The sequence below is a fragment of the Aquarana catesbeiana genome, linkage group LG01 (assembly GCF_042186555.1).
Source record: "Aquarana catesbeiana isolate 2022-GZ linkage group LG01, ASM4218655v1, whole genome shotgun sequence".
Taxonomy (NCBI): domain Eukaryota; kingdom Metazoa; phylum Chordata; class Amphibia; order Anura; family Ranidae; genus Aquarana; species Aquarana catesbeiana.
Window position 1 is genome coordinate 297689548 of NC_133324.1, and position 25117 is coordinate 297714664.

Genomic DNA, 25117 nt, shown 5'->3' on the forward strand with positions numbered 1-25117 from the left:
AGAAATTGTTTTGTTCAGGCAAGCTTTTCTTCCTGGCTCTCTTGTCTGGGAGCTCTGTGTATATGTGTCTGCAGGAGAGAAGCAGAGTGGAAATGTCAAGGGTCACGCAGAAGGCGGAGTATCAGGTCATAGGCAGCTACTACCCCAGTGTGAGAAACCTGAAACGTGTTCTGCAGCTTAACTGTTTCCACCCCAGCTGCTTTCCCCAGCCCGACCGAGCCAGACATCAGCTGCGCACGCTGGATAATATGCAAACTTAAATGTCCTGATGGATTTGCTTTCTGCATAATATTACCCGTTGGTTTTACAAGCAGAAGCCATTTGCCTTTTAACAACAAATATAATATCACATTATGGTTCTTTCAAGCTGTTATTAATATTCAAAAGTAATAAAATGAATGCGATAAAACCAAATGTCTGTGACCTCCGTGCAGTGATGATCTGAATAGCTAAACAGATCATCTTCCAGGAATAGATACTAAGTGATACTGGGAGCATTCTTTACCGTGATAGGACACTTGTGAACCATCTAAATTGCTTGAATCGTCCAAAAAGTGTTCAAAAGTAATCTCTGTTTACAGGCTTATCCCTGAAAAGAAAACATTACGCGATTGTTGGTTTATGATGCTAATGGATAATTATACGGAATGATAAGCATCTACACACACAGTTTTACTATGTTGATTATGCTGCCCACAGGCTGGATTGCTGCTTGTTCATACCTACCTGCATGGCAAAGCACAATCAAAATATTGGTGAATGGAGCCAGTCAGACCTCACTATGGGCACTGCTGTCCATTTGGCTTTTATATGCATGCTGAGGTTTTGGTGTATTTAACCATTCTAGTTGTAAAAGGTGCCCTAGTTGGATAACTTTCACTCAAAAAATGTTGGGAAACCACAGGTTGTTTGGTCTATTGTGCCAAGGCACACAGTTATGGATGGAGCTTTTAACCCGTAAGTAGTATCGTTTAAAAGGAGAAGTACAGACAAAGCTTTTTTGCCCCTACTTTTCCTGGGGATGACACTTCGTTTTGCACTCCTGTGACCCGTATTCAGTCAAAAGCAGGCTAAAGCCTGCTGTCGGTTGACGTCACTCAGCCGGTCCAGACTCTAGAGAGATCCTGACTATAATTAATTTTATTACACAGGATTTATATAGCCTCAACAGTTTGTGCAGCGCTTTAATGTTGGGATCCGCCCAGATGTCTGAACGGCAGCTGGCTTAGCCTTTTAGCGAGCTGCAGAGAGGCTGAGCCAGCTACTGCAGCCCTCTTCAGAGCCCGATGCTCCAGCGAGCAATAGAGGGGCAGATCACAGAGCTGGTGACTGACAGTCACCACTCTCTACTAACTTAAGTCCGGAAGCCGAGTGATCAGTGGTCATGGGATCACTCTTGGTCTTGGTCTTAGGGCGGGGGGTGGCAGATGCAGCATCGGTCTGATCTGACCTAGGTGAGTATAAATGTTTATTTTTTTTAATTCCCATGCTTCTTTTTTTAATGCAAGTACACTTGAATTATTTTGCAATGTAAAGTAAATGTTTTATTCAGGTCTCAATAGTGATTGACCCTGGGTCAAGTTTTTATTGAAGTCTATGTCCCAGCTGGGGGTGTTCACCCTCTTGATTTTTCCTAGAGACTGATGTCACAGAGCACTCTGAAACTTTGAGTTGTCACCAGAACAAGGTGCATGTTGAAATCTTCCATTGAGGACACTTGTTCTAGTGACAACTGTCTTAGGCCCCTTTCACACTGGGGCGGTTTGCAGGCGTTATTGCGCTAAATATAGCGCCTGCAAACCGCCCCTAAACAGCCTCAGCTGTTTGTTCAGTGTGAAAGCCCGAGGGCTTTCACACTGAAGCGGTGCGCTGGCAGGAGAAGAAAAAATCTCCTGCGAGCCGCATCTTTGGAGCGGTGAAGGAGCGGTGTATTCACCGCTCCTGCCCATTGAAATCAATGGGACAGCGTGGCTATACCGCGGCTATAGCCGCACTATACGAGGGGTTTTAACCCATTTTTGGCCGCCAGCGGGGGGTTAAAACCGCACCGCTAGCGGCCAAATACCACGGTAAAACAGCGCTAAAAATAGCGTTGTTTTACCGCCGATGCCCCCTACCGCCCCAGTGTGAAAGGGGCCTTAGAGAGGAATTCCCTTCACTTGAGCAGATTACTCTATCCAAATCTAAATGTGTGTATATATATATATATATATATATATATATATATATATATATATATAAAATAAAAACATTAATTAACGTCTGCATGCTTCCACAAAGCATTTTGCTGTCCCTGAAAATCCTATGCAAATGTTGACTTTCTAAAAGTCAGTATTTGCATATGGCTAAGCACACCCTCCCCATGTGACAGCACTCAGGTGTAGTAATCGGTTGCTCCATCACTGAGCATTGCACTGTGAGACTTGGTGGGCAGTTTAAGATTCATCCCATACCTTAAAATTTGTTATTTTAAATGGGGTTCCCAATGTGCATCCTGGAAGCCTAGAATCACTGTCTAGTGCAACCTGTGGGGTAGGAAGATGTAAGAGAGCCAAGAACCTCACAGCTGGATTTGGATTTGGGAAAGCAATATTGAATGGATGAAATTGTCTATTCACATCATTTTACTATGTACTCTTTGTCCGCCATAAGTGATCAAAACTAGATATGAAGTTTGTCCTTTGACCTGGCCAAATAAGTAAACGTTCATGTTTGTTGTCTATGGCCATCTTTAGAGATGAGTGATCTTTTTTAAATTAACAGTGAGCTGCATGAGTGTGAGTGAAGTGAACAGTGCTTGTTGCAGTAATGTGATGAAGATGCTTTAATTCTTTTCTACCTCTTCTGCACATAATTGGAGGTTCATAATGAGTATAGGTTCACTTTACATTTTAGTAAATCGGGCCATAAACATACTGCATTGGAGGATCTCTAAAACGTTATTTTTTACTTACTGTTTTTTTTTTTGTTTAATAAGATCTGGCTGTCTTTGGTCCCTGAAACATAATCGTTAGCAGATCTAAAAGACCCATATAGCCTTATTTTAACTTTTTGCTAGCCCCTTGAATCCCCTGCACAGCAGAAGTTAGACTAGGAAAAGAATGGGGAGCAATGTAAGCCAGTCAGGTTGTTCTGCTTTGCATAGTGCTGACATTGTACTGCAGAGAGCCTACTGATAGGTGTAGAGAGCCAATCTCATCCCTGAGCATCTGCTTCTTGCTATCCAGTCAAACACATGACCGAGTCTTTAACTAAGCAGTATTGCTTATAAGGATGTGCATACCCAAAGACAAAAATCTAATATATTGCTAACCTGTCCTTATTTGTGGTGGCTGCATTCGTTTTTATTTTTTAGCAAAGAACATTTTCAGCAAGTACACAAAAAACCTGCTGATTTTGCAAAAAAGGCCCCATTAATATGGACATACTGTTACAGACTGTGTTCTGAGCCATACACCAGTTCCACACAGTTGTACACTTAGGGATGCACTTGGAGATGTGTGCAGCCGTCCACCTACCATTGATTTTAACAGGCTGCCTGCATGCAGCTGCATGGAACGCTTGTGCTTCCTGTATGTGTAAAGATGGCTCATTGTACGGGTGTATAGAACAGTACACCCGTGTGAATGAGTCCAAATGCAGTGGCCTTGTCACTTCCTGTGAGCTGAAGTGAAAGCACACACAATGTTATCTTTCTTTAGTAAACTACTAATCTCCCCCAATTTCCCACCATGTAATGGAGATAAAGAGGGGAAGACATGTTCAAGTCCAGCCTGGGTGACCTCCATGGTTCCCTCCATAGATACAATGAAGTGAGAGAGTGTTGGAACCCAGGGGCAGGAAGAAACCCACAAACAACAAGAAAACAAATTTAGCCACCACATCTAAGGACTGGCATGCTACAATATATTACGTTTCTTAAAACTTATTAGAGAAACGTAGGTTCAGGAACGTGGCTGATGCCTGGCAGGAGTGAGAGAATCTCAGGAGTGGCTGAACAGTATTACAAATCTTTGGCAGGTAAAACAATGTACACATATATATTTCAGCTGTGTATTTAACCTTTTTCTTGGAGTTCTGCTTTCACAGAGTGTGGCAATGTAAGGGATATGGATCTGTTTACTTATTAATTCAGAATAATATAAAAAAAAAAAAATACACATTTATTTTTAGCTGGTTTGGGAAGTATCCAACTGAGTTAACCCCTAAACAAGCCCTAGTTTCCGTCCAGAGTTTGCTGAACTTGTTTGGTTGTCTCCTATGTGACATGTGACACTGCAGTCCAACGTCTATATTTACGCTGTATTGGCAATCTGAGAACACGCCATTATTTTAGATGCTGGATTGTATTGTGTTACATTCTGCAAACAAATACCAACTAGAGTGGTGACATGCATATGGTCTGTAGTATTTCTCGACCTGCTGGTTTTTATTCACGTTTTTCAAGGTATTGGCATACTGTATTTACTTATTTATTTATTGCACTAAAATATTTTACATCATTTTTTGAGTACACTAGACTCCAGAAAAATTTATAGTTAGTATGATATAGCAACTGCACACTTTCGTTTCTGCATATGATCTCTGGGATGGATTTACAGGATGACACATATGTACACTATCTAGTAAGTTGATTTGCTTAGGAATGAAAGGCGGACCTGCCAATTACAATATCACTGTGTTGCTTGCTTAAGTACAATTCGATTGATACATGAATGTTTTAAATAGATGCTTACTATGCTTACTATCAATTTTAATAAATTATAACTTGAGAATAATAGCACACCTATTTTCATGCTTAAAGAAAGAAAAAAAAACCTATAAGGCAAAGGGATAATGAGCTAGCATACTAGCTCATTATGAAACACTTACCTTAGAACGAAGCACCCGCGCCGTCTCCCGATCACTGCTGAGGTCGCTGACATTTTGCCTCAGCGATTCTTCCAGGTTCGCGGCACCGGCGATGTGAGTGGCTGGAGCTGCGCAGGAGTCTTCTTTCTGGCAAGGAGATTTTCCAGCAGCATCCGCCGGACCTTCAGAGCGCATGCGCCGCTGATGTCAGTGGCTTCATGCAAGGTGAATATTGCCTAAACCGTACAGGTTTAGGTGATATTCATTTTACCTACAGGTAAGCCTTATTATAGGCTTGCTAGTAGGTAAAAATGTGCTAAAGGGGTATACAACCGCTTTAAGAGGGCTGTATAATGGACTATATGCCCTAATATAGATTTTTGTGTTATAAAGGATAATGACACTAGTGGGCATTATTGCTGTCTACTTGACTGCTGCTGGCAGATCTTTATCACGTGTGTATGGGAGATAAGGTCACTGTGCTTCCAATGAAGCAGTCAACCTAGCCATATACCCTTAGATTTTTTTATTCAGCGTACAGTCTGAGCTATACAAGTCTGAAAATTTCCTCCATCCATGCCACATGGAGCAGATGGACGAATCCAGTTTAAGTTGTATTTGACAGCAGTTCCCAGCAGCTGCAAGAATACCAAACAGCAGTTGCATCTGATTGGATGCAGCTGCTGTTCGGCCTAAAATTTTCTATCCGCTTACTTAGATTTTTTTTAATTCAAGGCTATCAAGCAGTGGAGTGGCAACAGGGCCATCCATGGAGCAAATTGTGAGCCGTTCATTAGGAACCAGGCAAAATTCTTACTGTGTTAGGCCAGCATTCCAAGTACAGTTTACTGACGCATGAAATTTGAAGACCTTTAATCTTGCCATGGAATAGAGGAGATATACTGAGAAATGGAAAGTAAAAGTATATTCTTATCAAGTTTTATACATGATACACAGAAAAATGCAAAATGTGCCCATTAGCCACGTGATTGATGAGTACTTTGCAATGACTGTAGTGTGTCTGTTCTACCTTGAATGTCTAATAGTATTGCAGATAATTAACAAACATTGTCTGGTCTATTTTGTAACCTATGATGCAGGCCTTTGCTTCCCAAAAACAACTATGATTGTTCTCCTTGTACTTAAAGTGTTATTAAATCCACAACAGTAAAATCAGTCTGTATATGCAGTAAAGCATGCTTGTTATACTCACTGTGGAACCTAAGGGGTTAATCCTGTGAACTGGGTAAAAAGGCTGTTTGATCCTGTCTTCTCTGATCCTCACCTTTTTTTATTATCCACAATCCATCTGCTGATAGTACAGAGCACCAGCCGGCACTCTGCACATGCTCAGTTTGGTGTGCTAGAGAGTTTTAGGAGGGTGCATGTGATCAGCACAGGGCCAATTAGCACTGTCCAGACAGAGGGTCAGGGCTCAGAGGAGAATGAACACTTCTCCTACAAGCTTCAACCAGTGCTTGGCCGGATACTGATAGGAGATTGCTATATACTGTATATATGCTATATACTGCTGATGGGGAAAGGTATTTAGCAGTTTATATTTACTAAAATTTACATAATTTACTAAAGTCCTGAAACAACTGCACTTGCAGAGTGCAACTTCACTTTGCCAGGTGCACAGTGTATTTGCCTTTAGTAAACCAACTCCAGTGTGGTCAGTTTTCTGGCTGTACTGAGAACTCAGCCTTCTCTCCTCCAATGATTAGATGTGATTTGACATGCTCTACCCCCCTCATAGCCATTCACTGGGAAGATGAGTGTGTTGCTGCTTCTCCTCCCCCAGCTCTCTAAAATCCTTATGCAGCTGAGATCAGAGGGTATGTGATCACTTACAAAAAAGGGAAAAAGTATATATATTGTTTTAAAAATATATTGTGTGTATGTATATATATATATATATATATATATATATATATACACACACAAAATGTTTTGCCTTTCATCTCTACTGTAAACTGAATGGGGTGTTTTACAAGGTGGGGGTTTACATATACTATAAATATACCATTTGAAAGTGTTTTGTTATATATGTTTGAGAAGTTCAAAAAATACCTGTTGATCCTACAGAAATGTTGTCAGTTGATAACTTTAACTGTTGGTGTAAAATGCATGGAATGATGGTCACTTGATTCAGTCAGTATTGATCAGATGAGTCACATATCTATGTACACAATGCCACTTCTACCACCCCACCTAAACTCTCCAGTCTTTTGTCTGTGTTTATGGAAAGACCACAATTTGGGTCTATGGCTAGGTTAGCTCATTATTAAAGGCTATTTTTTTAACCGTGGGTCTTTCTCAACAAGTTGTATAGATGACATGTCATATTAACTCCCGCATCCCCTGGGGGTGGTGTGCCCATATTTTGAAGAGCAAAGACAATGTGAACTTACTGCAGCGAAGTAATTGTACAATACATTCTTACAAATTCCTTCTGCAAATGAATTCTAATATGTGATATTTATCTAGGAAGAAGTCCATGGTAGTGGGACAAGACATCATTTTAATTGTGCGATCATGCTGTGTCTGTTGTTGTTATCACTACAGTACATATGCTGTTTTTGTAGCCATTGAGCATTATATATTGCTTTATGAGACATCAGATGATAGTGTCTTTGTATCAAGGCAGAGAAAGCTGTTTTTGCAGCTGGTTCGGATGGAAGAAAATCTCTTTTTACATTTGACACAGATCATTAACCAAGGAGTTTAGGCCCATTATGAGCACAATAATACATGTGTGTTAAAGCCTCCTATTGACACTGCTTGAATTATAGTGTAATATACGCAAGGTGACACACTTACACCTATGTGGACATGGTGTAAAATGTCTATTAAGATTAATTCTGTAATAATTGGATGGCAATGCTCATTGTTTTCAGTCTCAATGCTATCAGATATTTCTGTATGTCTTTCCAAATGCTTTGCTAAATGTCCTTTGATGCATTTTTTAACACAGCCTTTCTCAACATTTGTACCCCAGAGGAGCACTTGAAAAAACAATGTAAGCTTATGGGGAACCACAGCTAAAATTATTCAGGGTCAGTGATAAAAATGCCATATATGCTAGTGGTCATTGGGAAGAATGTCCTCTACATTGGTGGCTATTAAAAAGAATGTACCCTACATTGGTGGTCCTTAGGAAGAATGTCTCTTACATAGGTGGTCACTGGGAATAATGTGTCGTTTCTTGGCAATCAGAGGGAAGAATGTCCCTTATATTGGTGATCAGTGGGAATAATGTGTCGTACCTTGGTAATCAGAGGGAAGAATGTCCCTTATATTGGTGATCAGTGGGAATAATGTGTCGTACCTTGGTAATCAGAGGGAAGAATGTCCCTTATATTGGTGATCAGTGGGAATAATGTGTCGTACCTTGGTAATCAGAGGGAAGAATGTCCCTTATATTGGTGATCAGTGGGAATAATGTGTCGTACCTTGGTAATCAGAGGGAAGAATGTCCCTTATATTGGTGGTCAGTGGGAATAATGTGTCGTACCTTGGTAATCAGAGGGAAGACTGTCCCTTATATTGGTAGTCAGTGGGAATTATGTGTCTTGTCTTGGTAATCAGAGGGAAGAATGTCCCTTGTATTGGTGGTCAGTGGGAAGTATGTGTCTTGGTAATCAGAGGGAAGAATGTCCCTTATATTGGTGGTCAGTGGGAATAATGTGTCGTACCTTGGTAATCAGAGGGAAGACTGTCCCTTATATTGGTAGTCAGTGGGAATTATGTGTCTTGTCTTGGTAATCAGAGGGAAGAATGTCCCTTGTATTGGTGGTCAGTGGGAATAATGTGTTGTACCTTGGTAATCAGAGGGAAGAATGTCCCTTGTATTGGTGGTCAGTGGGAATAATGTGTCGTACCTTGGTAATCAGAGGGAAGAATGTCCCTTATATTGGTGATCAGTGGGAATAATGTGTCGTACCTTGGTAATCAGAGGGAAGAATGTCCCTTATATTGGTGATCAGTGGGAATAATGTGTCGTACCTTGGTAATCAGAGGGAAGAATGTCCCTTATATTGGTGATCAGTGGGAATAATGTGTCGTACCTTGGTAATCAGAGGGAAGACTGTCCCTTATATTGGTAGTCAGTGGGAATTATGTGTCTTGTCTTGGTAATCAGAGGGAAGAATGTCCCTTGTATTGGTGGTCAGTGGGAAGTATGTGTCTTGGTAATCAGAGGGAAGAATGTCCCTTATATTGGTGGTCAGTGGGAATAATGTGTCGTACCTTGGTAATCAGAGGGAAGACTGTCCCTTATATTGGTAGTCAGTGGGAATTATGTGTCTTGTCTTGGTAATCAGAGGGAAGAATGTCCCTTGTATTGGTGGTCAGTGGGAAGTATGTGTCTTAAAGCGGTTATAAACCTGCGTCGTTTTTCACCTCCAGCCGCTGTCTCGCATTCTCATTGGATAGATTGATAGCAGCAGGAGCCATTGGCTCCCACTGCTGTCAATCAAATCCAGTGACACAGGAGCTGGGGGGGGGGGGGGGGGGCAGGGCTGAGTTCTGCTGTGTGTGTCAATGGACGCCGCAGCAGGGCTCAGGAACCAGGGTTGCCAACCGCCAGTAAATTTACTGTCAGTTTGTAAAAATCAATGATTTTTTAAAAAAAGCCAGTAAATATTAGGGGCTGATAATTTCACGCTGTGTTGACTTTTTAAGTGTAAATCAAGCAAATGACTTTGTTATAGGTATTGTCAGTGTTTCCGTATCATGTTTATACTGTTCAAATGTTCACTGTGTTAATTTTCAATAGGAGTTCTGTAATTTCTCAGGTTGCCAGTAAAAAATGTGCTCCGCCAGTAAATGTTCCAAGTTTTGTCAGTAAAAAATGCTGCGGGAGGTTGGCAGCCCTGTCAGGAACGCGCCCGCACGAGTACCCCCCGTGGAATGCGGCTCTCTGTGGGGGCACTCGAGAAGAGGAGGAGCCAGGAGTGCCATGGCGGGACCCCAGAAAAGGAGGATCAGGGCCACTCTGCGCAAAACCCTTGCACAGAGGAGGTAAGTATGACATGTTTGTTATTTAAGCTTTATAATCACTTTAACTTGCTAATCAGAGGGAAGAATTTCCCTTACAATGGTAGTCAGTGGGAAGAATGTGTCTTATCTTGGTAGTCAGAGGGAAGAATGCCCCTTACATTGATGGCCACTGGAAAGACTATCCCAAACATTGGTGGTCAGTGGAGAATGGGTGCCCCCCTTATAATGGTGATCAGAATGCCACCCTTAAGCCTGGTACACACATTCAGTTTTTTTTGTTCAACCAAGAGATTGCTGTACTACGAGATGTTAGTGCACCTAAATCACCCGCTGTGTCTTTTGTTCTGACAGGGGTACTCCCCCCCCCCCCCCCCCCCCCCCCGCCAAAATATGGGTAATGGAAGGAAGTCCTTGTGAGTGATAATGATGCATTGACAGTGCTGCAAGTATATATTCTTGCCTGCAGAGATTTTTAGATATTTTGTAAAATCTCTTCACTTAATGAGCAATTGCTACCTTACCTGCACAGTAAATTGTTGGCTGATTGCACACCAGTGCTTATGAGGACAGGCAGATCTGCCATGTTACCTTGTTGATGAGAGTTCTGTTCTTGAATGGCCTGATTTAAACAGGATGGTTAAAGTGGATCTAAAGTTATAAGGTTTTTTTTACCTTAAAACTAAACTTTGTGTAAAAAATAAAAATGGACAAACAGGCAGGATTTTTAATGCAGAAGTAACATACTTAGTCTCTTCTGCATTAAAGTTACCTACCTTTCGCCCCTGTGCGCAGCTCACTGTAGAATTCAGCATTGTCAAAGCTGACCGCACTCCCGTGCATGTGCGGGAGTGACGACGTATCGGCCCAGCCAATGAAAGCGCCCATCGATTGATACCCCGAAGCAGGCCCCTCAAAGATGTCAGTGGCTGGCGGGGAGTTTCAAGACACCGCATTGCTGGCTGGACTGAAGTTGAGTATAATTGTGATTTAATGCATTCTATGCATTAGGCCCGGTTCACACTGGTGCGACATGCGCTGCGATTTTGAGAGCACAAGTCGCATGACAAGTTGCGCCCCATTAAGTGCAATGGAACCGTTCTAATAGGAGCGACTTGAGTCGCTCCGACTTAGAAAAAGTTTCCTGCACTATTTTTGGTGCAACTTCGGCACAACTTGCATTGACTGTTAAAGAAGTCGTATGCAAGTTGCGCTGGGATGTCGTCTTTAAAGTCGCGTGATTTTGAGGTTACAGCAGTGTGACTGGGGCTTAGGGTAAAAAATCCCTATCCCCCTTCCTCACCTAAATACTTACCTGAGTCCTGTATTGATCCAATGCTGTGTCTATCTGCAGGTCTTCTCTCCCCTCTCCCGTCTTTCATGGGCTTGGCTGAAAGCTGTTGGTCAAAACCTGTGAGGAGGAAGCTGGGGAGGGAGTCAAAGCACACTGTATGTGTCTATGGTCGCACACAGCCCGCCTCAGGAGCAAGCTCAAACGTGTGCCACCATAATAAACGGCTTCCTGTGGTGGCACACAGAGAAAAGGAGCAGCTGAGAGTGCCAACAGGGGACCTCAGAAAAGGAGGTTTGGGGCTTCTGTGTACAATTCCTTTGCACAGAGCATATAAGCACAATATGTTTTTTTATTTTGGTAAAAAAAAAAAAAAAAAACTTTACAACTGCTTTAAGCTGGGCACACACATGTACAGTTTATAAGCAGTGACAACAGAAGATCTGACAATTGCCCATTTCTCAAAATGGCTGTCAAGGGACTGGCAGTGTATTTCTTTAGAAGTAGAATATTTTAGTGTTTTGCTTGGCAATAGAATATATTTTGTTGTGGAAAAAAAAAATGATGCTTAGCTAATTCCTTGGCCTTCAGATGAATCAATTATAGCAAGCAATGTGTAGATCTGTTCTATTACGCATAGCAGTCCCATGTGTGAAATCGTCTAAAGGGAGAACCAGTCAGATTTTCATGACTGTAGTGATAGGTTTATAAAGATAACTTTCTGCGACCTTTATATATGAAGCTTGTATTGTAAAGACACTGTAGCATTCAATTTTATACATTAATGATGACAATTATTATAACGAGCTGTCTGTTGAGACAATAGAAACTTTGTACTTCAATGGTAGACTATAGTCCTTGTTTACATTCGGTCCTCACATTATGTTCACAGTACTTGTAAATGGATGAAGTGAGAATATATAGCTATGAACCTTTTGCTGTCCTATCTGTCATGACTGTTATTTGCTACTTCCTATTTGGAACGGGTAGACACCCACTGTACAGGCAAGAGACAGTAGCTGCCTGTAAATTATTCTGCTCCTTTTGCAGACTGAATCTGTTGTCAGCATGGCTGCTAAGGCATGTCCTTGTGTATTCAAGCTCCTCTTTGCCTAAGGCAGCTGCCTCTTCAGCCTAAACCCTCTTAAGGTCTTGGGTAGATGATGCCTATTATTGTCAGCACTCAGCGTGTTGTTCACAATACTCACACTGTAATAAATCGAATTGAACACACAAAAAAAGGCTGTTTTCTCTCTCCCTCCCTTTCTGTCTCTCCCTCTCTTTGTGTGTATATATATATATATATATATATATATATATATATATATATATATATATATATATATATATATATGCATGTTGAGGGAGGTAATGATTTACAATAAGAACCACATCTAGTTGTAAAGTGCAGTACATTCGTAGTACTCATTCTTGCACACATAGTGTCAAAGACTCATCCAGATCTATTCTTGGCATAGCGTGATCGAGTTTGTCGACTCATCACTTTAATTACTGACACCTATGAATTGCACAGGTTCTGTGGCTGAAATGGAGGTACGGCAGTGACTAAACCTGTAAAAAAAAGATATGGCAGCAATTAAAGGGATGAGCCGGCAAATCTGTTTACACTTCTGACCATGTTAAGGTGTGACATGCATGTGATCCCAAATGAAATGAATTATAATACGTGCCCAGATACTTCGTTACATTGGAAAAAAAGGTGAATTAGAAAACAAAAGTTATCACTTTATATTAACCACTTAGTGAAGGTGTCACATGATAATTAGTTTTGCAGTACAGCCATGTATGCATTCTAATTTCCACTGGCAGTCAATAGAAATTCTTCTTAAAGTGATACTAAACACACACTGTTTCCCTTTTTCCTATGTGATATAAAGCTGTCACATAACCCAGCTCTTTCCCAGCCTTTCTGCAGGGAAACATAAGCAGGAAGAGTGTCTAGTCCTCTTCTGCTGGTCACATGTTAAAAAACAAAACAAAAACAGCATTTATAATAATAAATATTTAATATCAATAAACTGTTTTACATTGCCATACAAATATACTGTATATTTTAAATTAAATCGTTATTGTTTTGTGGAAATAGCAGGGTGTGGGTGGATTTCTGCCAGTCACAGGCTGTGTCATGCCCCCCAGCCTGTGTCTTAGAATAAGAGGGAGGTGAAGCCACTATTAATCTACATGTAATATCCCACCCCCCATTGTGTTTAGCTGGTTAGTGGGCATGGAGGAGAAGGAGGGAGGGAGTGGGCTGTCATTTATCGCTATGTATACGCTCACATGTGTGACTCTATAGTCACATGGGCTGCTCAGATGTGAAATGCTCAGTATAGAAACTCACTGAAAACTGAGCATGTGCAGAGTTTCCACCACACCTGCAAAAATCCCTAGCTCAATTGGGGACATGAACACAAGGTAGAGATAGAGAACAGCAGGATCCACTAGGTTTTTTGAAGAATACAGAAAATGAATCTCATAGTGACTAAGTGAGTATTAACAGAATGTAATACACCATTTATTGATAGCTCTTTATGATGTGGGTTTAAGACGGCTTTCACACCGAGCCGCCCATAGCGTTGGCGGTAAAATGTGCTATTTTTAGCGGCATTTTACCGTCAGATTTGCGGCGCATTTCGGCCACTAGCGGGTCGCTTTTACGGGGTTAAAAATGCCCGCAATGTGCCGCAATGCCGGCGTTGTGCCGGCGGTATTGCAGCGCTGCCCCATTGATTTCAATGGGGAGCAGTGGTGGAGGAGCGGTAAACACACCGCTCCTTCACCGCTCCAAAGAAGCTGCTGCAGCACTTTTCCTGACGCCCTGCCAGCGCACTGCTTCAGTGTGAAAGACCTCGGGCTTTCACACTGGAGACAATGGAGCAGCTGTTTGAGGGCGGATTGCAGGCGCTATTTTTAACACTATATCGCCTGCAAAACGCCCTCGGTGTGAAAGGGGTCTTAGTGACACTTTAACCACATGCCTACAGGGCACTTACACCCCCGTCCTGCACAGGCCATTTTTCAGCTTTCAGCACTGTCACAATTTGAATGACAATTGTGTGGTCATGCAACACTGTACCCAATTGAAATTTTTATCATTTTCTTCACACACAAATAGAGCTTTCTTTTGGTGGTATTTAATCACTGCTCGGTTTTTTATTTTTTCTAAGAAAAAAAAAAAGACCAAAAAATTTGAAAAAAAATTTTTTTTTTTACTTTGTTTCTGTCAGTAAATTTTGTAATTAAGTAATTTTTCTCCTTCACTGATGGGCGCTGATGAGGTGGCACTGATAGGCTGAACTGGTGGGCATTGATGAGGCAACACTTATGGGCACTGATTAGGTGGCACTTATGAGGAGGCACTAATATGCCGCACTTATGGGCACTGATAGGTGGCACTGATGAGCACTGATAGGCGGCACTGATGGGCACTGTTAGGTGGCACTGATAGGCGGCACTGGTGGGCACTGATAGGCGGTACTGGTGGGCACTGATAGGCAGCATGGATAGTGGGTACTGATGAACATTGATGGGTGACACTGATGGGCGGCATTGATGGGCATTGATGGACAGCAGTGATGGGCAGCACTGATAGGCATGACTGATAGCGAGCACTGACTGGCATCACTAATGGGCACAGATTGCTGGCACTTGTGGGCACTCATCGCTGGCACTGGTGGTGCTATTGTAATCAGGGCACTGATGATCAGTGCCCTGATTACATGTGTAGATGACTCCTGTGAGGAGATGCTGCTGATCGGCTCTCCTCGCCACACACTCTGTCGATTGTGAGGCGAGGAGCGCCGATTACTGGCATCTCCGTGTTTACATGTGACCGGCTGTGAGTGGACACAGCCAATCACATGATTAAAGAGATCTGGGTTGTGCCGTGTCCTAGCACGGCCATTCTGGGACGCCGTCATATGACCACTTCCCAGAATGAGAGCCACTCCGCCGCACTGCCATTTGACTGGCCTTAAAAAGACGCCAGTTCTTTTGGCAGAAAAAATGCCCATATAGAGCATTTTTCTACAGGCATTTAAGAGCATTTAGTGTTTTTTGCTGCAAGAAAACTGCTCTCATAAATGCAAGACAGAAGGGTTATTTTTCTGCCTCTAAACACTGAGTTTAAAATATGCCTCTAAATGTCCTAATGTGTATAGTCACATAGGATAAAATTGAGCTGCTTCTACAGGCAAAGCGCTAAACTCCTCTAGATGCAGTGGTTTTAAAGCCACTGTACATAGACCCTCAAGCCAAAAATGTGGACTTCCCTTTTATTTATTTATTTCAGGTACTTATATAGCGCGTCAATTTACGCAGCACTTTTACATATACATTGTACATTCAAATCAGTCCCTACCCTCAAGGAGCTTACACTCTAAGGTCCCTAACTCACATTCATACATACTAGGGACACTTTAGACAGGATCCAATTGACCTACCAGCATGTTTTTTGGAGTGTGGGAGGAAACCGGAGTACCCGGAGGAAACCCACGCAGGCACAGGGAGAACATGCAAACTCCAGGCAGGTAGTAGGTAGGTAGGTAGTGTCGTTGGGATTCAAACCAGCAACCCTTCTTACTGCTAGGCGAAAGTGCTATCCACTACACCACTGTGCTGCCCTATCAGGTGTTTCCAGTGAAAGGTACTGTTAAGCAGGCCATAGTTGGATTTAAATCCAAACAGTTTGATGTCATCTATGGCTTTGCCTGCTCGACAGAAGTTGAACTAGTTAACAGCTTTTGTTGAGTTGGATGTTGGAAATGTTTTCTCAATCAGTGGGCTGCACATCAGTGTATTCTGACAGGAGAGGAGTCTCCACTGTCAGAATACAATAGCTGAGTCGGGAGGATTCCTCCATCGACCTTGCTTCTGTGGACAGTGGAATCTGTTCATTTATTTCACTCCCCGGCTGATTGAACAGAAAGCGATCCATCAATGGCCAGCCTTAAAAAAGGACCCGAACTAAAAAAGGCAAGCAGAGGACAACAGACTAGTCAATATTGCCTGCGGTTTCCTTGCTGCAGATATTTACCAAATTCTTGATTTACAATGCTTTGTTCTGCACTGTGTTTCTGTATGGAGCGACCATCTTGGTAGATGAGCATGGCTTTGCTTCCCCATGTCACAGCTGTGCCTCTGATGAATGCTGATGACTTATGGGGAATATTGAAGATTCAGCAGGAAAGGTAGAGAAAGGCCAGATCTGTAGAATGAATAAAGTAGGAGCAGGGTAATTTTACCAAATTTCCTGAGACTAGCAGGCAGGGACAGTAGTGCCTTAGATCAGTCTTTTTCAACCAGGGTGCCCATGTACCCTGGGGTACTTTGAGGTTTCTTCAGGGATATCTCGGCAAAATGCCTAAAAATTGACAAAAATTGTATACAAGCCAGCAGGTGGATCAAGCCTGCCTTTTAGTTACACAAAGCCACGGCTTTTCATAATGCACTATTATGAATTTCTAGACACTGGCATCCTAATAACCAATAACGTAATCAGTTAATAAAGAGGATGTCTGTTGCCTCCACAACATCCTTGTTTGACCCTCCTGTGCTGCTCTCCCTCAGCACTGGGGTGACATTAGCCGACTGATGGGGAGAAATTTAGGGAGAAGAGAAACCTAGGAATACTAGTTAGTACCAGTGTGCAAAAGTGTATTTGCTTTGGAAGAATAAATCACCTCTAACGCTGGGTGTTCTACTGTACATGTGGATGTTGCTGCATTATGTAAAACTATTGGAATAGTTTTTTTTTTTTACGTTTTAGAATGGGGTGCCTTGAGACTGTCCATAATTTTAAAGGATGCCTTGAGATTTTCTAACATTTTAAAGGGTGCCTTGACTGAAAAAAGGTTGAGAAACACTGCTCTAGATAATCTCACACTGCAGATTTACATCTGTGAGACTAAAGGCACAGGAGTGCCTAGGCACACTTAAATGTCAGAAAATTTGACGTCAGTGCAAAATCTGGTGCAGAGCTATGCATGGCAGCCAATCAGCTTCTAACTTCAGCTTGTTCAATTAAAGGGGTTGTAAAGGCAGAAGGTTTTTTTTTTCCATTCTATGCAATAAGCCTTCTGTGTTCAGCAGCTCCCCTAAGCCCCCCCCCAAACACTTACAGTACCTGAGGTCCCTCTCTGTCCAGCGATGTTCATGAGTGTCTGAGATTCTTCCTCCTGATTGGCTGAGACACAGCAGCAGTGCCATTGTTTGCAGCTGCTGTCCATCACAGTCAGCTAGCCAATCAGGGGAGAAAGGGGGCGGGGCCGGGTCAGGGCTCTGTGCCTGAATGGACACAGGGAGCTGTGACTTGGCTCGGGTGCCCCCATAGCAAGCTGCTTGCTGTGGGGGCACTGAACAGGAGGGAGGGGCCAGGATCACAGAAGAGAGACCCGAGAAGAGGAGGATCCGGACTGCTCTGTGCAAATCCTTTAAGCTTTGACAAAGAAAACCTGGAAGCTTTCTATGCAGAGCTACCCCGAATTTTGCACTCTCCAGTTTTTGTAAATCAACCCGTTATTTTTTTAGGATAAATTTTAGACAAAGTGCTTATGCATATTTACCATTTTATATGTTCCCTCTAACATATGTAATCAATACTTTTGAATTCAGGCCCACTTTAACTCTACAGAAAAGACATTTTAAACAATTGTCTGCTTCCAATCTTGTGGCAACAGTTTTGGGAAGATCCTTCTCTGCCCCAGCATGAATGTGCCCCTGTGCACAAAGCCAGGTCCATAAAGACATGGTTTGACGAGTTTGTTGTAAAGGAACTTGAGTGGCTTGCAGTAAGCTCTTACCTTAACCCTATTTAATACATTTTGGATTAATTGGAACGCCGATTGCCAGGTCTTTTCATCCAGAGAGGGCCAACTTCATATTAATGACCATGGCTTTCTGCTTGGGATGTCCAACCAGCTTATATAGGTGTGATGATCAGGTGATAACAAATGCTTGTTTTATAGTGTAGGTCTAGTACTCCAAGGTTGCTGAATTTCTGTTTTGCTGAGAATACAAACCAGAATATAAGAATACAGACACCTCCTCCTTTCTCTTTTGACACTATCGATCATAAATCTATAGGAGCAATCAAGCAAGTGCAAAGCTACCACTGTACTCAGATATTAGACAGCCAAGCATGCTCTGCAAACACTGTGGCATGTTTTGTAGACACTTGCCATCTATGTAAATGATAAAAATCCATTTTATAAAGCTGCATAGATATCCGCATTATGCATGAAAATGTTTACATGTGCATGATGTGGGGGTTAAGCGGCCTTTTTTATTTTATGTTATGCGAAAATGAACTGTGATATAGAAATCACACATTGATATCAGTTATCTTTTGAAAAAGTGTTTTGTGATTGGCAATTACACACATCCACCTTGAGATAACCCCTAAAATGTACTTGCTAAAATGAAATTACTTTAAAGAGAAAAAAGCCTTTATCGAAATGCCCACAGAGTTTCCTTGAACAGACAGATTAAAATATTACAACATCTGTATCTGCATCTCAATTTTACATCAGGAAAATAACTATGTGATAAGAATCTATGTTTGTAGTAGAAGTACAGTTATATATTTCATCCTGCTGTGCTGACTGGTAAAATTGATTGAACTCCTTTTAATTTTAGGGAAGAACATTTGCTAGGTTTCTGTGTAGCTGCTAGCTGGAGTTTGCTACTTCTGGGAATACAAATTACAAGGATGCCCTAAAGAGGATTGAGAGATATTTCAAGGTAACCTAAAATAAACAGGAATGAGACGATGTCGATGATATTGCTTACAGCATCTGAATCTCTAATTGTTCTGCTAGCTTCCCGTGTATGATAGACATTTCTGCTCATGTTTGTGTGCCTCTTCTTTGGTTTTGTAACCAGAAACCGACATCGTAGTACCTCTACTGCTGTTTGATCAAGTAGTAGAACTATAGGTTAACAGAAACCTAAGGTGCACCCAACCCAGGGGCATAGAAAGCTACAAAGGGCCCTATTTGCAGCCCATGTGTCTGTAGTTAGCCCCTGCTGCTGGGGTTTGTTGGTGGCTTTTGGTGATTATATTTCAATTTCACCAGTTTGGGATGCTGGATGGATATTGTAAGCTTACAGAGTGTATATGGAAGGCTCCATAGTCCATAATTTTATAATTCTTTAAAGCGAATTGTTTAATCACACTGAATGTGGTAACACTGGTTTTTTCGAACCTTCTTTAATCAGCTGGACCCAGAACATTCCCACACCAGGATTTTGGGCATTCATTCATGGCATACCAAGGCTTATATAAAGACTCTGTTGTAACTGATTGTTTTATATAAACTTCCTTCTTGTCTATACCTAGAAAACCATTGTGATTTACATAGTTTCATACTTAGTCCGGTTGAAAAAAGACACAAGTCCATCCAGTTCAACCAACAAAAGGGGAAAAAATAAAATAAATTATCATAAAAAAAAATAAAAAATCATACAATCCTATACCCACTGTTGATCCAGAGGAAGGCAAAAAAAACCCCCCAGCAAAGCATGATCCAATTTCTTCCAGCAGGGGAAAAAATTCCTTCCTGATCCCCTGGCAATCGGATGTTCCCTTGATCGACTTAACCTATAAATGTTAGTATCCAGTTATATTATGTACATTTAGGAAAGAATCCATGTCTTTTTTTTTTATAGCAATCTACTGAGATGGACAGAACAAGCTCTTGAGGGAGTCTATTCCACATTTTCAGCTATTAGGCCTCATTCCCACGAGGCGGATCAACTCATCTCTGTCCGCCAGCTCAGCAGGAGATCTCTCCGTTGATCTCCGCTGAGCCGGCGGATGACAGGTCCATCTCTGCTCACTGAGCAGGCAGGGGCCTGTCAGAGCGCCGCCGATTCCTATGGAGGGATCAGATGAAAACGGACAGCATTTCCGTTTTCATCAGATCTCATCCGATGCGCTAGGACGGATTCGTATGTATCGCCGTAAGTCCGATTTGAGCAGATCGGAACGGATGTCAGCGGACATGGTAACCGCTGACATCCGTCGCTCAATGGACCTGCATGGAGCGTCGGTTCAGGTCCGCCTAAAAAACTGACAGGCGGACCTGTACTGTCCATTCGTGTGAAAGGGGCCTTACTGTGAAGAAACTTTTCCGTATTTGCAGATGAAATCTCTTTTCCTCCAGACGTAAAGAGTGCCCCCTTGTCCTCTGTGATGACCTTAAAGAGAATAACTCAACACTAAGTTCACTATACAGAACACTTATGTATTTGTACATGTTGATCATATCCCCCCTTAAATCTTCTCTTCTCAAGAGAGAATAAATTCAGTTTCATTGAGATGAATAGATGGACACTAATGCATGCTTGTCAAATTACTTTACGTTGCACCACTAAAGTGTCCCTATTGCTTTAGCAGTTCTTGTCCACCCCAACTGGCCACAAAAGCAGCATATGGTCTCAACATCACCATTTGTTGAGATTTTACCTCCAGTATGTGCATTGACAATTTCGTCCTTGGTAATGTGCATCCAGTTTTAAAGAATGAGTGTAAGACCTGCTCATATCCTACTTGCATACAAAAATAGAGTTGTACCTATGTTTATGTATTGTATATTTTTTCAGCTGTAGAAAAAAAAATAACTAGCATACCTAGAATGTGAGGTAAACAAGAGGTTATTATTTAAAATTGTTCTCTTGGGTGGCAGTTTGTGTGATTCAAGGCCTATCACTGATGCTTGTTGATTTGATGAAAGTACCTTGATAAGCAATGTACGTCAGTATACAGAGACGTATAGTGTGTCTCGCTAGTGACCAAGGAAATAGCTGTAGCCTTCTTTTTTTTTTTTCCTGTTAAGCCATCCTACATCATGACGATCAATAATCTATACTGTAATGTTCATTATGTAATGCTTTTACAGTGGGAATCCTGGCCATATACACTGTCAGGATTTATTTGTGATCACCAGCTTGCTTGATAGCCACATCTGCTAGAAACCTGTTACTCTACTCTTCGATAAATCATATCAGCAATGATTTTCTGTCATGTTATGGAAAATGAAAATACTTGTGCTATTTTTTTTTTTTTAGAACTCAAGCAGACCTTCAGAAATCAAAGCACATGTTGCAGGATTAAATTGAATTAATCCAAGTTCTGTATTGTTTTATGTAGTGTTTTCAGCAATGCATATATCACATCTCTAAATGGTTGTAGCCTACACTGTAAAGTGCAGGACCTAGCGTCAGCTGAATTGCCTGTTTTTATCCTAATGAATGAAATTAAGCTGAAGTCCAGGCAGATAAATACCCTTTAATGTAGTTATATATTCCTTTGACATAAAATAAATGTAATCTTACATACAACTAGCAAAAGTACCTGTTTCTTGATACCAACCTCATCCCCCGCACAGCAACACTCAGACTGGGAGAAGAAGCTGCAGCACTAGGAGTCAGTCAGACCCCACTGCGTGCACATGTGCTTAAATTCATAGGAAGATGAGCAGATTTGATGACTAGTCGGTGTTGGTGCTTTTTTATTGTCCAGTCAGAAGGCTGTGAGTTGGGATGTTATACATCACTTAGAGCAGAACTAAGGCCGGCCATACACGGAGCAAATTTCTTTCCTGCAACCAAGAAAGTCACTCGATTTCTCCATCAACACAGACAGTTCTGATGAGGAAATACCTCCTGCCAGACCATTGTCTTCTCCTGGTTGGGGGGGGGGGGGGGCGGAGGAGGGCAGGGGAAGCCATCCCCGCCGGGAGAAGACATTGATTATCGCTAGCGGCTCTAACAGACGCTAGGGATAATTGGAAGAGAATCCGGCAGGCTGGTTGTACCCAAGTTGATCATTCAGCCTGCCCATTAACGGCTCTTCTTTCTGAACCCGGCCGAGCTTTGAACCATGTATGGCTGGCCCTAAACCAACCCATTTAACAGTTTCCCAAAACAGGCATGTATTAAATGATAACTATCACAGTTGCTTGTGAACTGAACTGTCAAGTCAACAAATAACTTTGGTCATAGCTGTTAAATGTGCAATGAAGATCAAACAGAGACTAAGATGGCAGCTTCCTTGGCTGTAAAACATTGGGGGGTTTAGTTCCACTTTAACTCGAACAGGGGAAGCGCTTTCACCCCAGGTGACACCTGGTGTCCAAGATGTGCAATGGTGTATGGCTCACCTAAGTGGTTGGATGTATATATTTTTTTTTTTTAGCAGTTTGCCTTGAATTCAACCTTAGGCCATATATTTGCTTTATTTTCCATTGCTTACTTTTTCAGAATTCATCTTCATTTTCTACCTTTTATATTTACAAACCTGCCATGCCCACATTGCTGTTTGCAAGTCGATCATTTAATGTATTTGTTTTTAATGTGGTTGATGTTTGTCTTTTTATTGGGCAAGCTTATATTTAATCTAATCATTGATGAGTTTTTACCATAAGAACAAAGGGCAGGTGGCATCTGCCTGTCCTCTGTTGCACCAGGACCTGCCAATATTTCTGATGAGTCAGATTCAATGGATGGAAGGTGGCATCTTTAAATACTACCTTCCTTAAGGTTTACAGAGATTTTCCAGTAATTTGGACAATATCTTTCTGTGATAAAGGGTGTCCCCATAAATGGTTTGAATATCATCCAGATATGATATCAGGCTTTACACTGTAGTCTAAATTAGCAACATCTATATGTTTGGAATCCAAAAACGCAACCGTGGATTGTACGAAGAGCCATGGAAGTCTCTAAATAACAGGTGTGGTTATTATGCAGCTGGGTTTGATATCTGATCATTGCTAGGGCTGATTGTCAGTTTGAGGTGTTCTTTTCCATACAAAAAGATATTCTAAGCAAGCATACTTTACAGAAAACACCAATTACGGTATTCTGTTTCAGAGTAATAAATGCTGTGAGAAAGAATTCTAGAACTCTGTTGATATTTTATTATTTAAGCCAATCACCTTCCATCAATTTAGGGAAGTCAGAAAAATAAAAAATACATTTCTGCACTTTGCACACTGCGGTTTGCTTTAGTAAATATGCATTATATGAATATGCGCATTTGCACTGATTTTAAAAAGGAAACTATTAAGAAAAAAACATTGAGAATAGGAGAGCAGTATTCTACAGCAGCTAATCAAAATTATTGATCAATTTTCCATTAATGAAAGATGAAGCCAGGTTGGTTGCTGGTATTAACAGCTCCACCTTTGTTCCCATTGTCTTATCTTCAACTGGGTCTGATTTCTAAAAACTGGAACAAAAAGTGAAGCAGCTGACCGAAGCAGCTACAATAGTCCTGTTTCCTTTTTGCAGAAAAATGAAAGATGAAACCTGATTGTTTGCTATTGACAAGAACCCTGTTTTGTTAAAAATGTTCCTGATAAAGCAAAAAAACAAAACAAAAACTATAGTGTACAGTAGAGAAATATGCATTAACATGACACACATGCTATATATATATATATATATATATATATATATATATATATATATATATATACAGTACGCACTGTATATTGCACATACATGTAAATTTAGCAAAGCTTTTGCAAGCTTTCAAAGGCCTTCCCTAAAATAAAAAAGTCTGGCTTTTTGATATGTGTAGACGGAAACGTATCTGCCGCAACCAATATGTCATGCTGTCATGTTGTAGATTTGTCAAAGAGAAAAAAAAAATGTAACCTGTCCTAAGGCAATGGAAATTGTGTTACGACTGTCCTTTGATTCATTCTTGGTAATGTAAGTAAGCCTTGTAAATAAACTAAACTGAGATGCAGAGGCTAACTCTGTTAATTGTTATACGAGACAAGGTCGGTTCCCAATAAACCAGCCTGGATATATGATCCAAATAAACTGATGTTGCCTTTACAAGATCGCTAGCAGAGTGATTCACGCTTGGTTGCCTATCGGGGATGGCTGTTGCACACTGGACTCACGCTGTGTGAGGGTATGGGCAGCCAAGGAGCAGTAGCTGACGGTTTGTCAGAGCCTTTGAAGAAGTGTAAGGGACGAGCCTCCAGGCCAGTAGCCTTTCTAAGGATCCTCACCTCCTGTTTGTCACTTTAATCTCGCCAGCAAGCTGAAAGAGTGGAGCTGATTCTTCAACAGACCTTTAAAAGGCTGTACTCTTTCCATTGTCCACGCCTTTGATTGTGATAAAATGTGACAAAAACGGCACACAAAGCCTAACAAAATGTGTAGACTTTACTATTATGCACTGTATGGTAACTTTAGTTATTTGATATTAGCTCTGCACTTGTACAATATGTGTGTGTGTAAATATATATAGATATATATATCTAGATATATAGATATATATCTATATATCTAGATATATATATCTAGATATATAAATCTATCTATCTATCTATCTATCTATCTATCTATCTATCTATCTATCTATCTAGATAGATGTATCTCTCTCTCTCTCTCTCTATATATATTGTGAGGTCAGCGCGTGATCATAGCCATACTTTTTATCCAACATAACGTGTTTTGTTATTTTTCCAATAGTTATATATATTGCTGCACAAGCTGTTGCCACTATATAAATCCTGTATAATAATGATATTCTTTGTGAACAACACTAGAATGCTACTTGGTCATGTTTAAGTCTATTGTTGTACATTATATAAATAATATTAGCCTGTCTAACTCCCAGAATAGAAATTCCCTTTTGCCTGCCACTTTCCCCCCAGTGATCAGGCTCTTCTCTTTTTTTTCATCTTTTATCCAACACGCATGTCCACTGTTTAGAATAAGTCAGACAAGATTCCCATAGTACTGTAGACAGGGAGAACTTAGGACCTGGCCGGAAATCTTTTGTAGATCTTATTTAAAGTGTGTATATATAGTCCAAACTTTTTTTTTTTTTAAAGATCAGTACCCCTGTCAAATTTTTGTTGTGTGGTTTGTACCCCTACTAGGTGTTCACCCTCTGTATATGTCCTGGGAACCAGTGTCACTGAAAAA

General features: G+C 41.2%; 1 protein-coding gene across 2 annotated transcripts in view; it reads left to right on the top strand.

Moving 5' to 3' along the window:
• Positions 1 to 25117, top strand: part of MN1 (MN1 proto-oncogene, transcriptional regulator) — an 87529-nt gene that overhangs the window by 43109 nt on the left and 19303 nt on the right. The window contains exon 2 of one of the 2 annotated variants that reach the window (XR_012244328.1): positions 18800 to 18904. The exons of the other annotated variant lie outside the window; for it this stretch is intronic. The gene's annotated coding sequence lies outside the window, so the exon portion shown is untranslated. The remainder of the gene's footprint in view (positions 1 to 18799; positions 18905 to 25117) is intronic. 2 annotated transcript variants of the gene reach the window in all.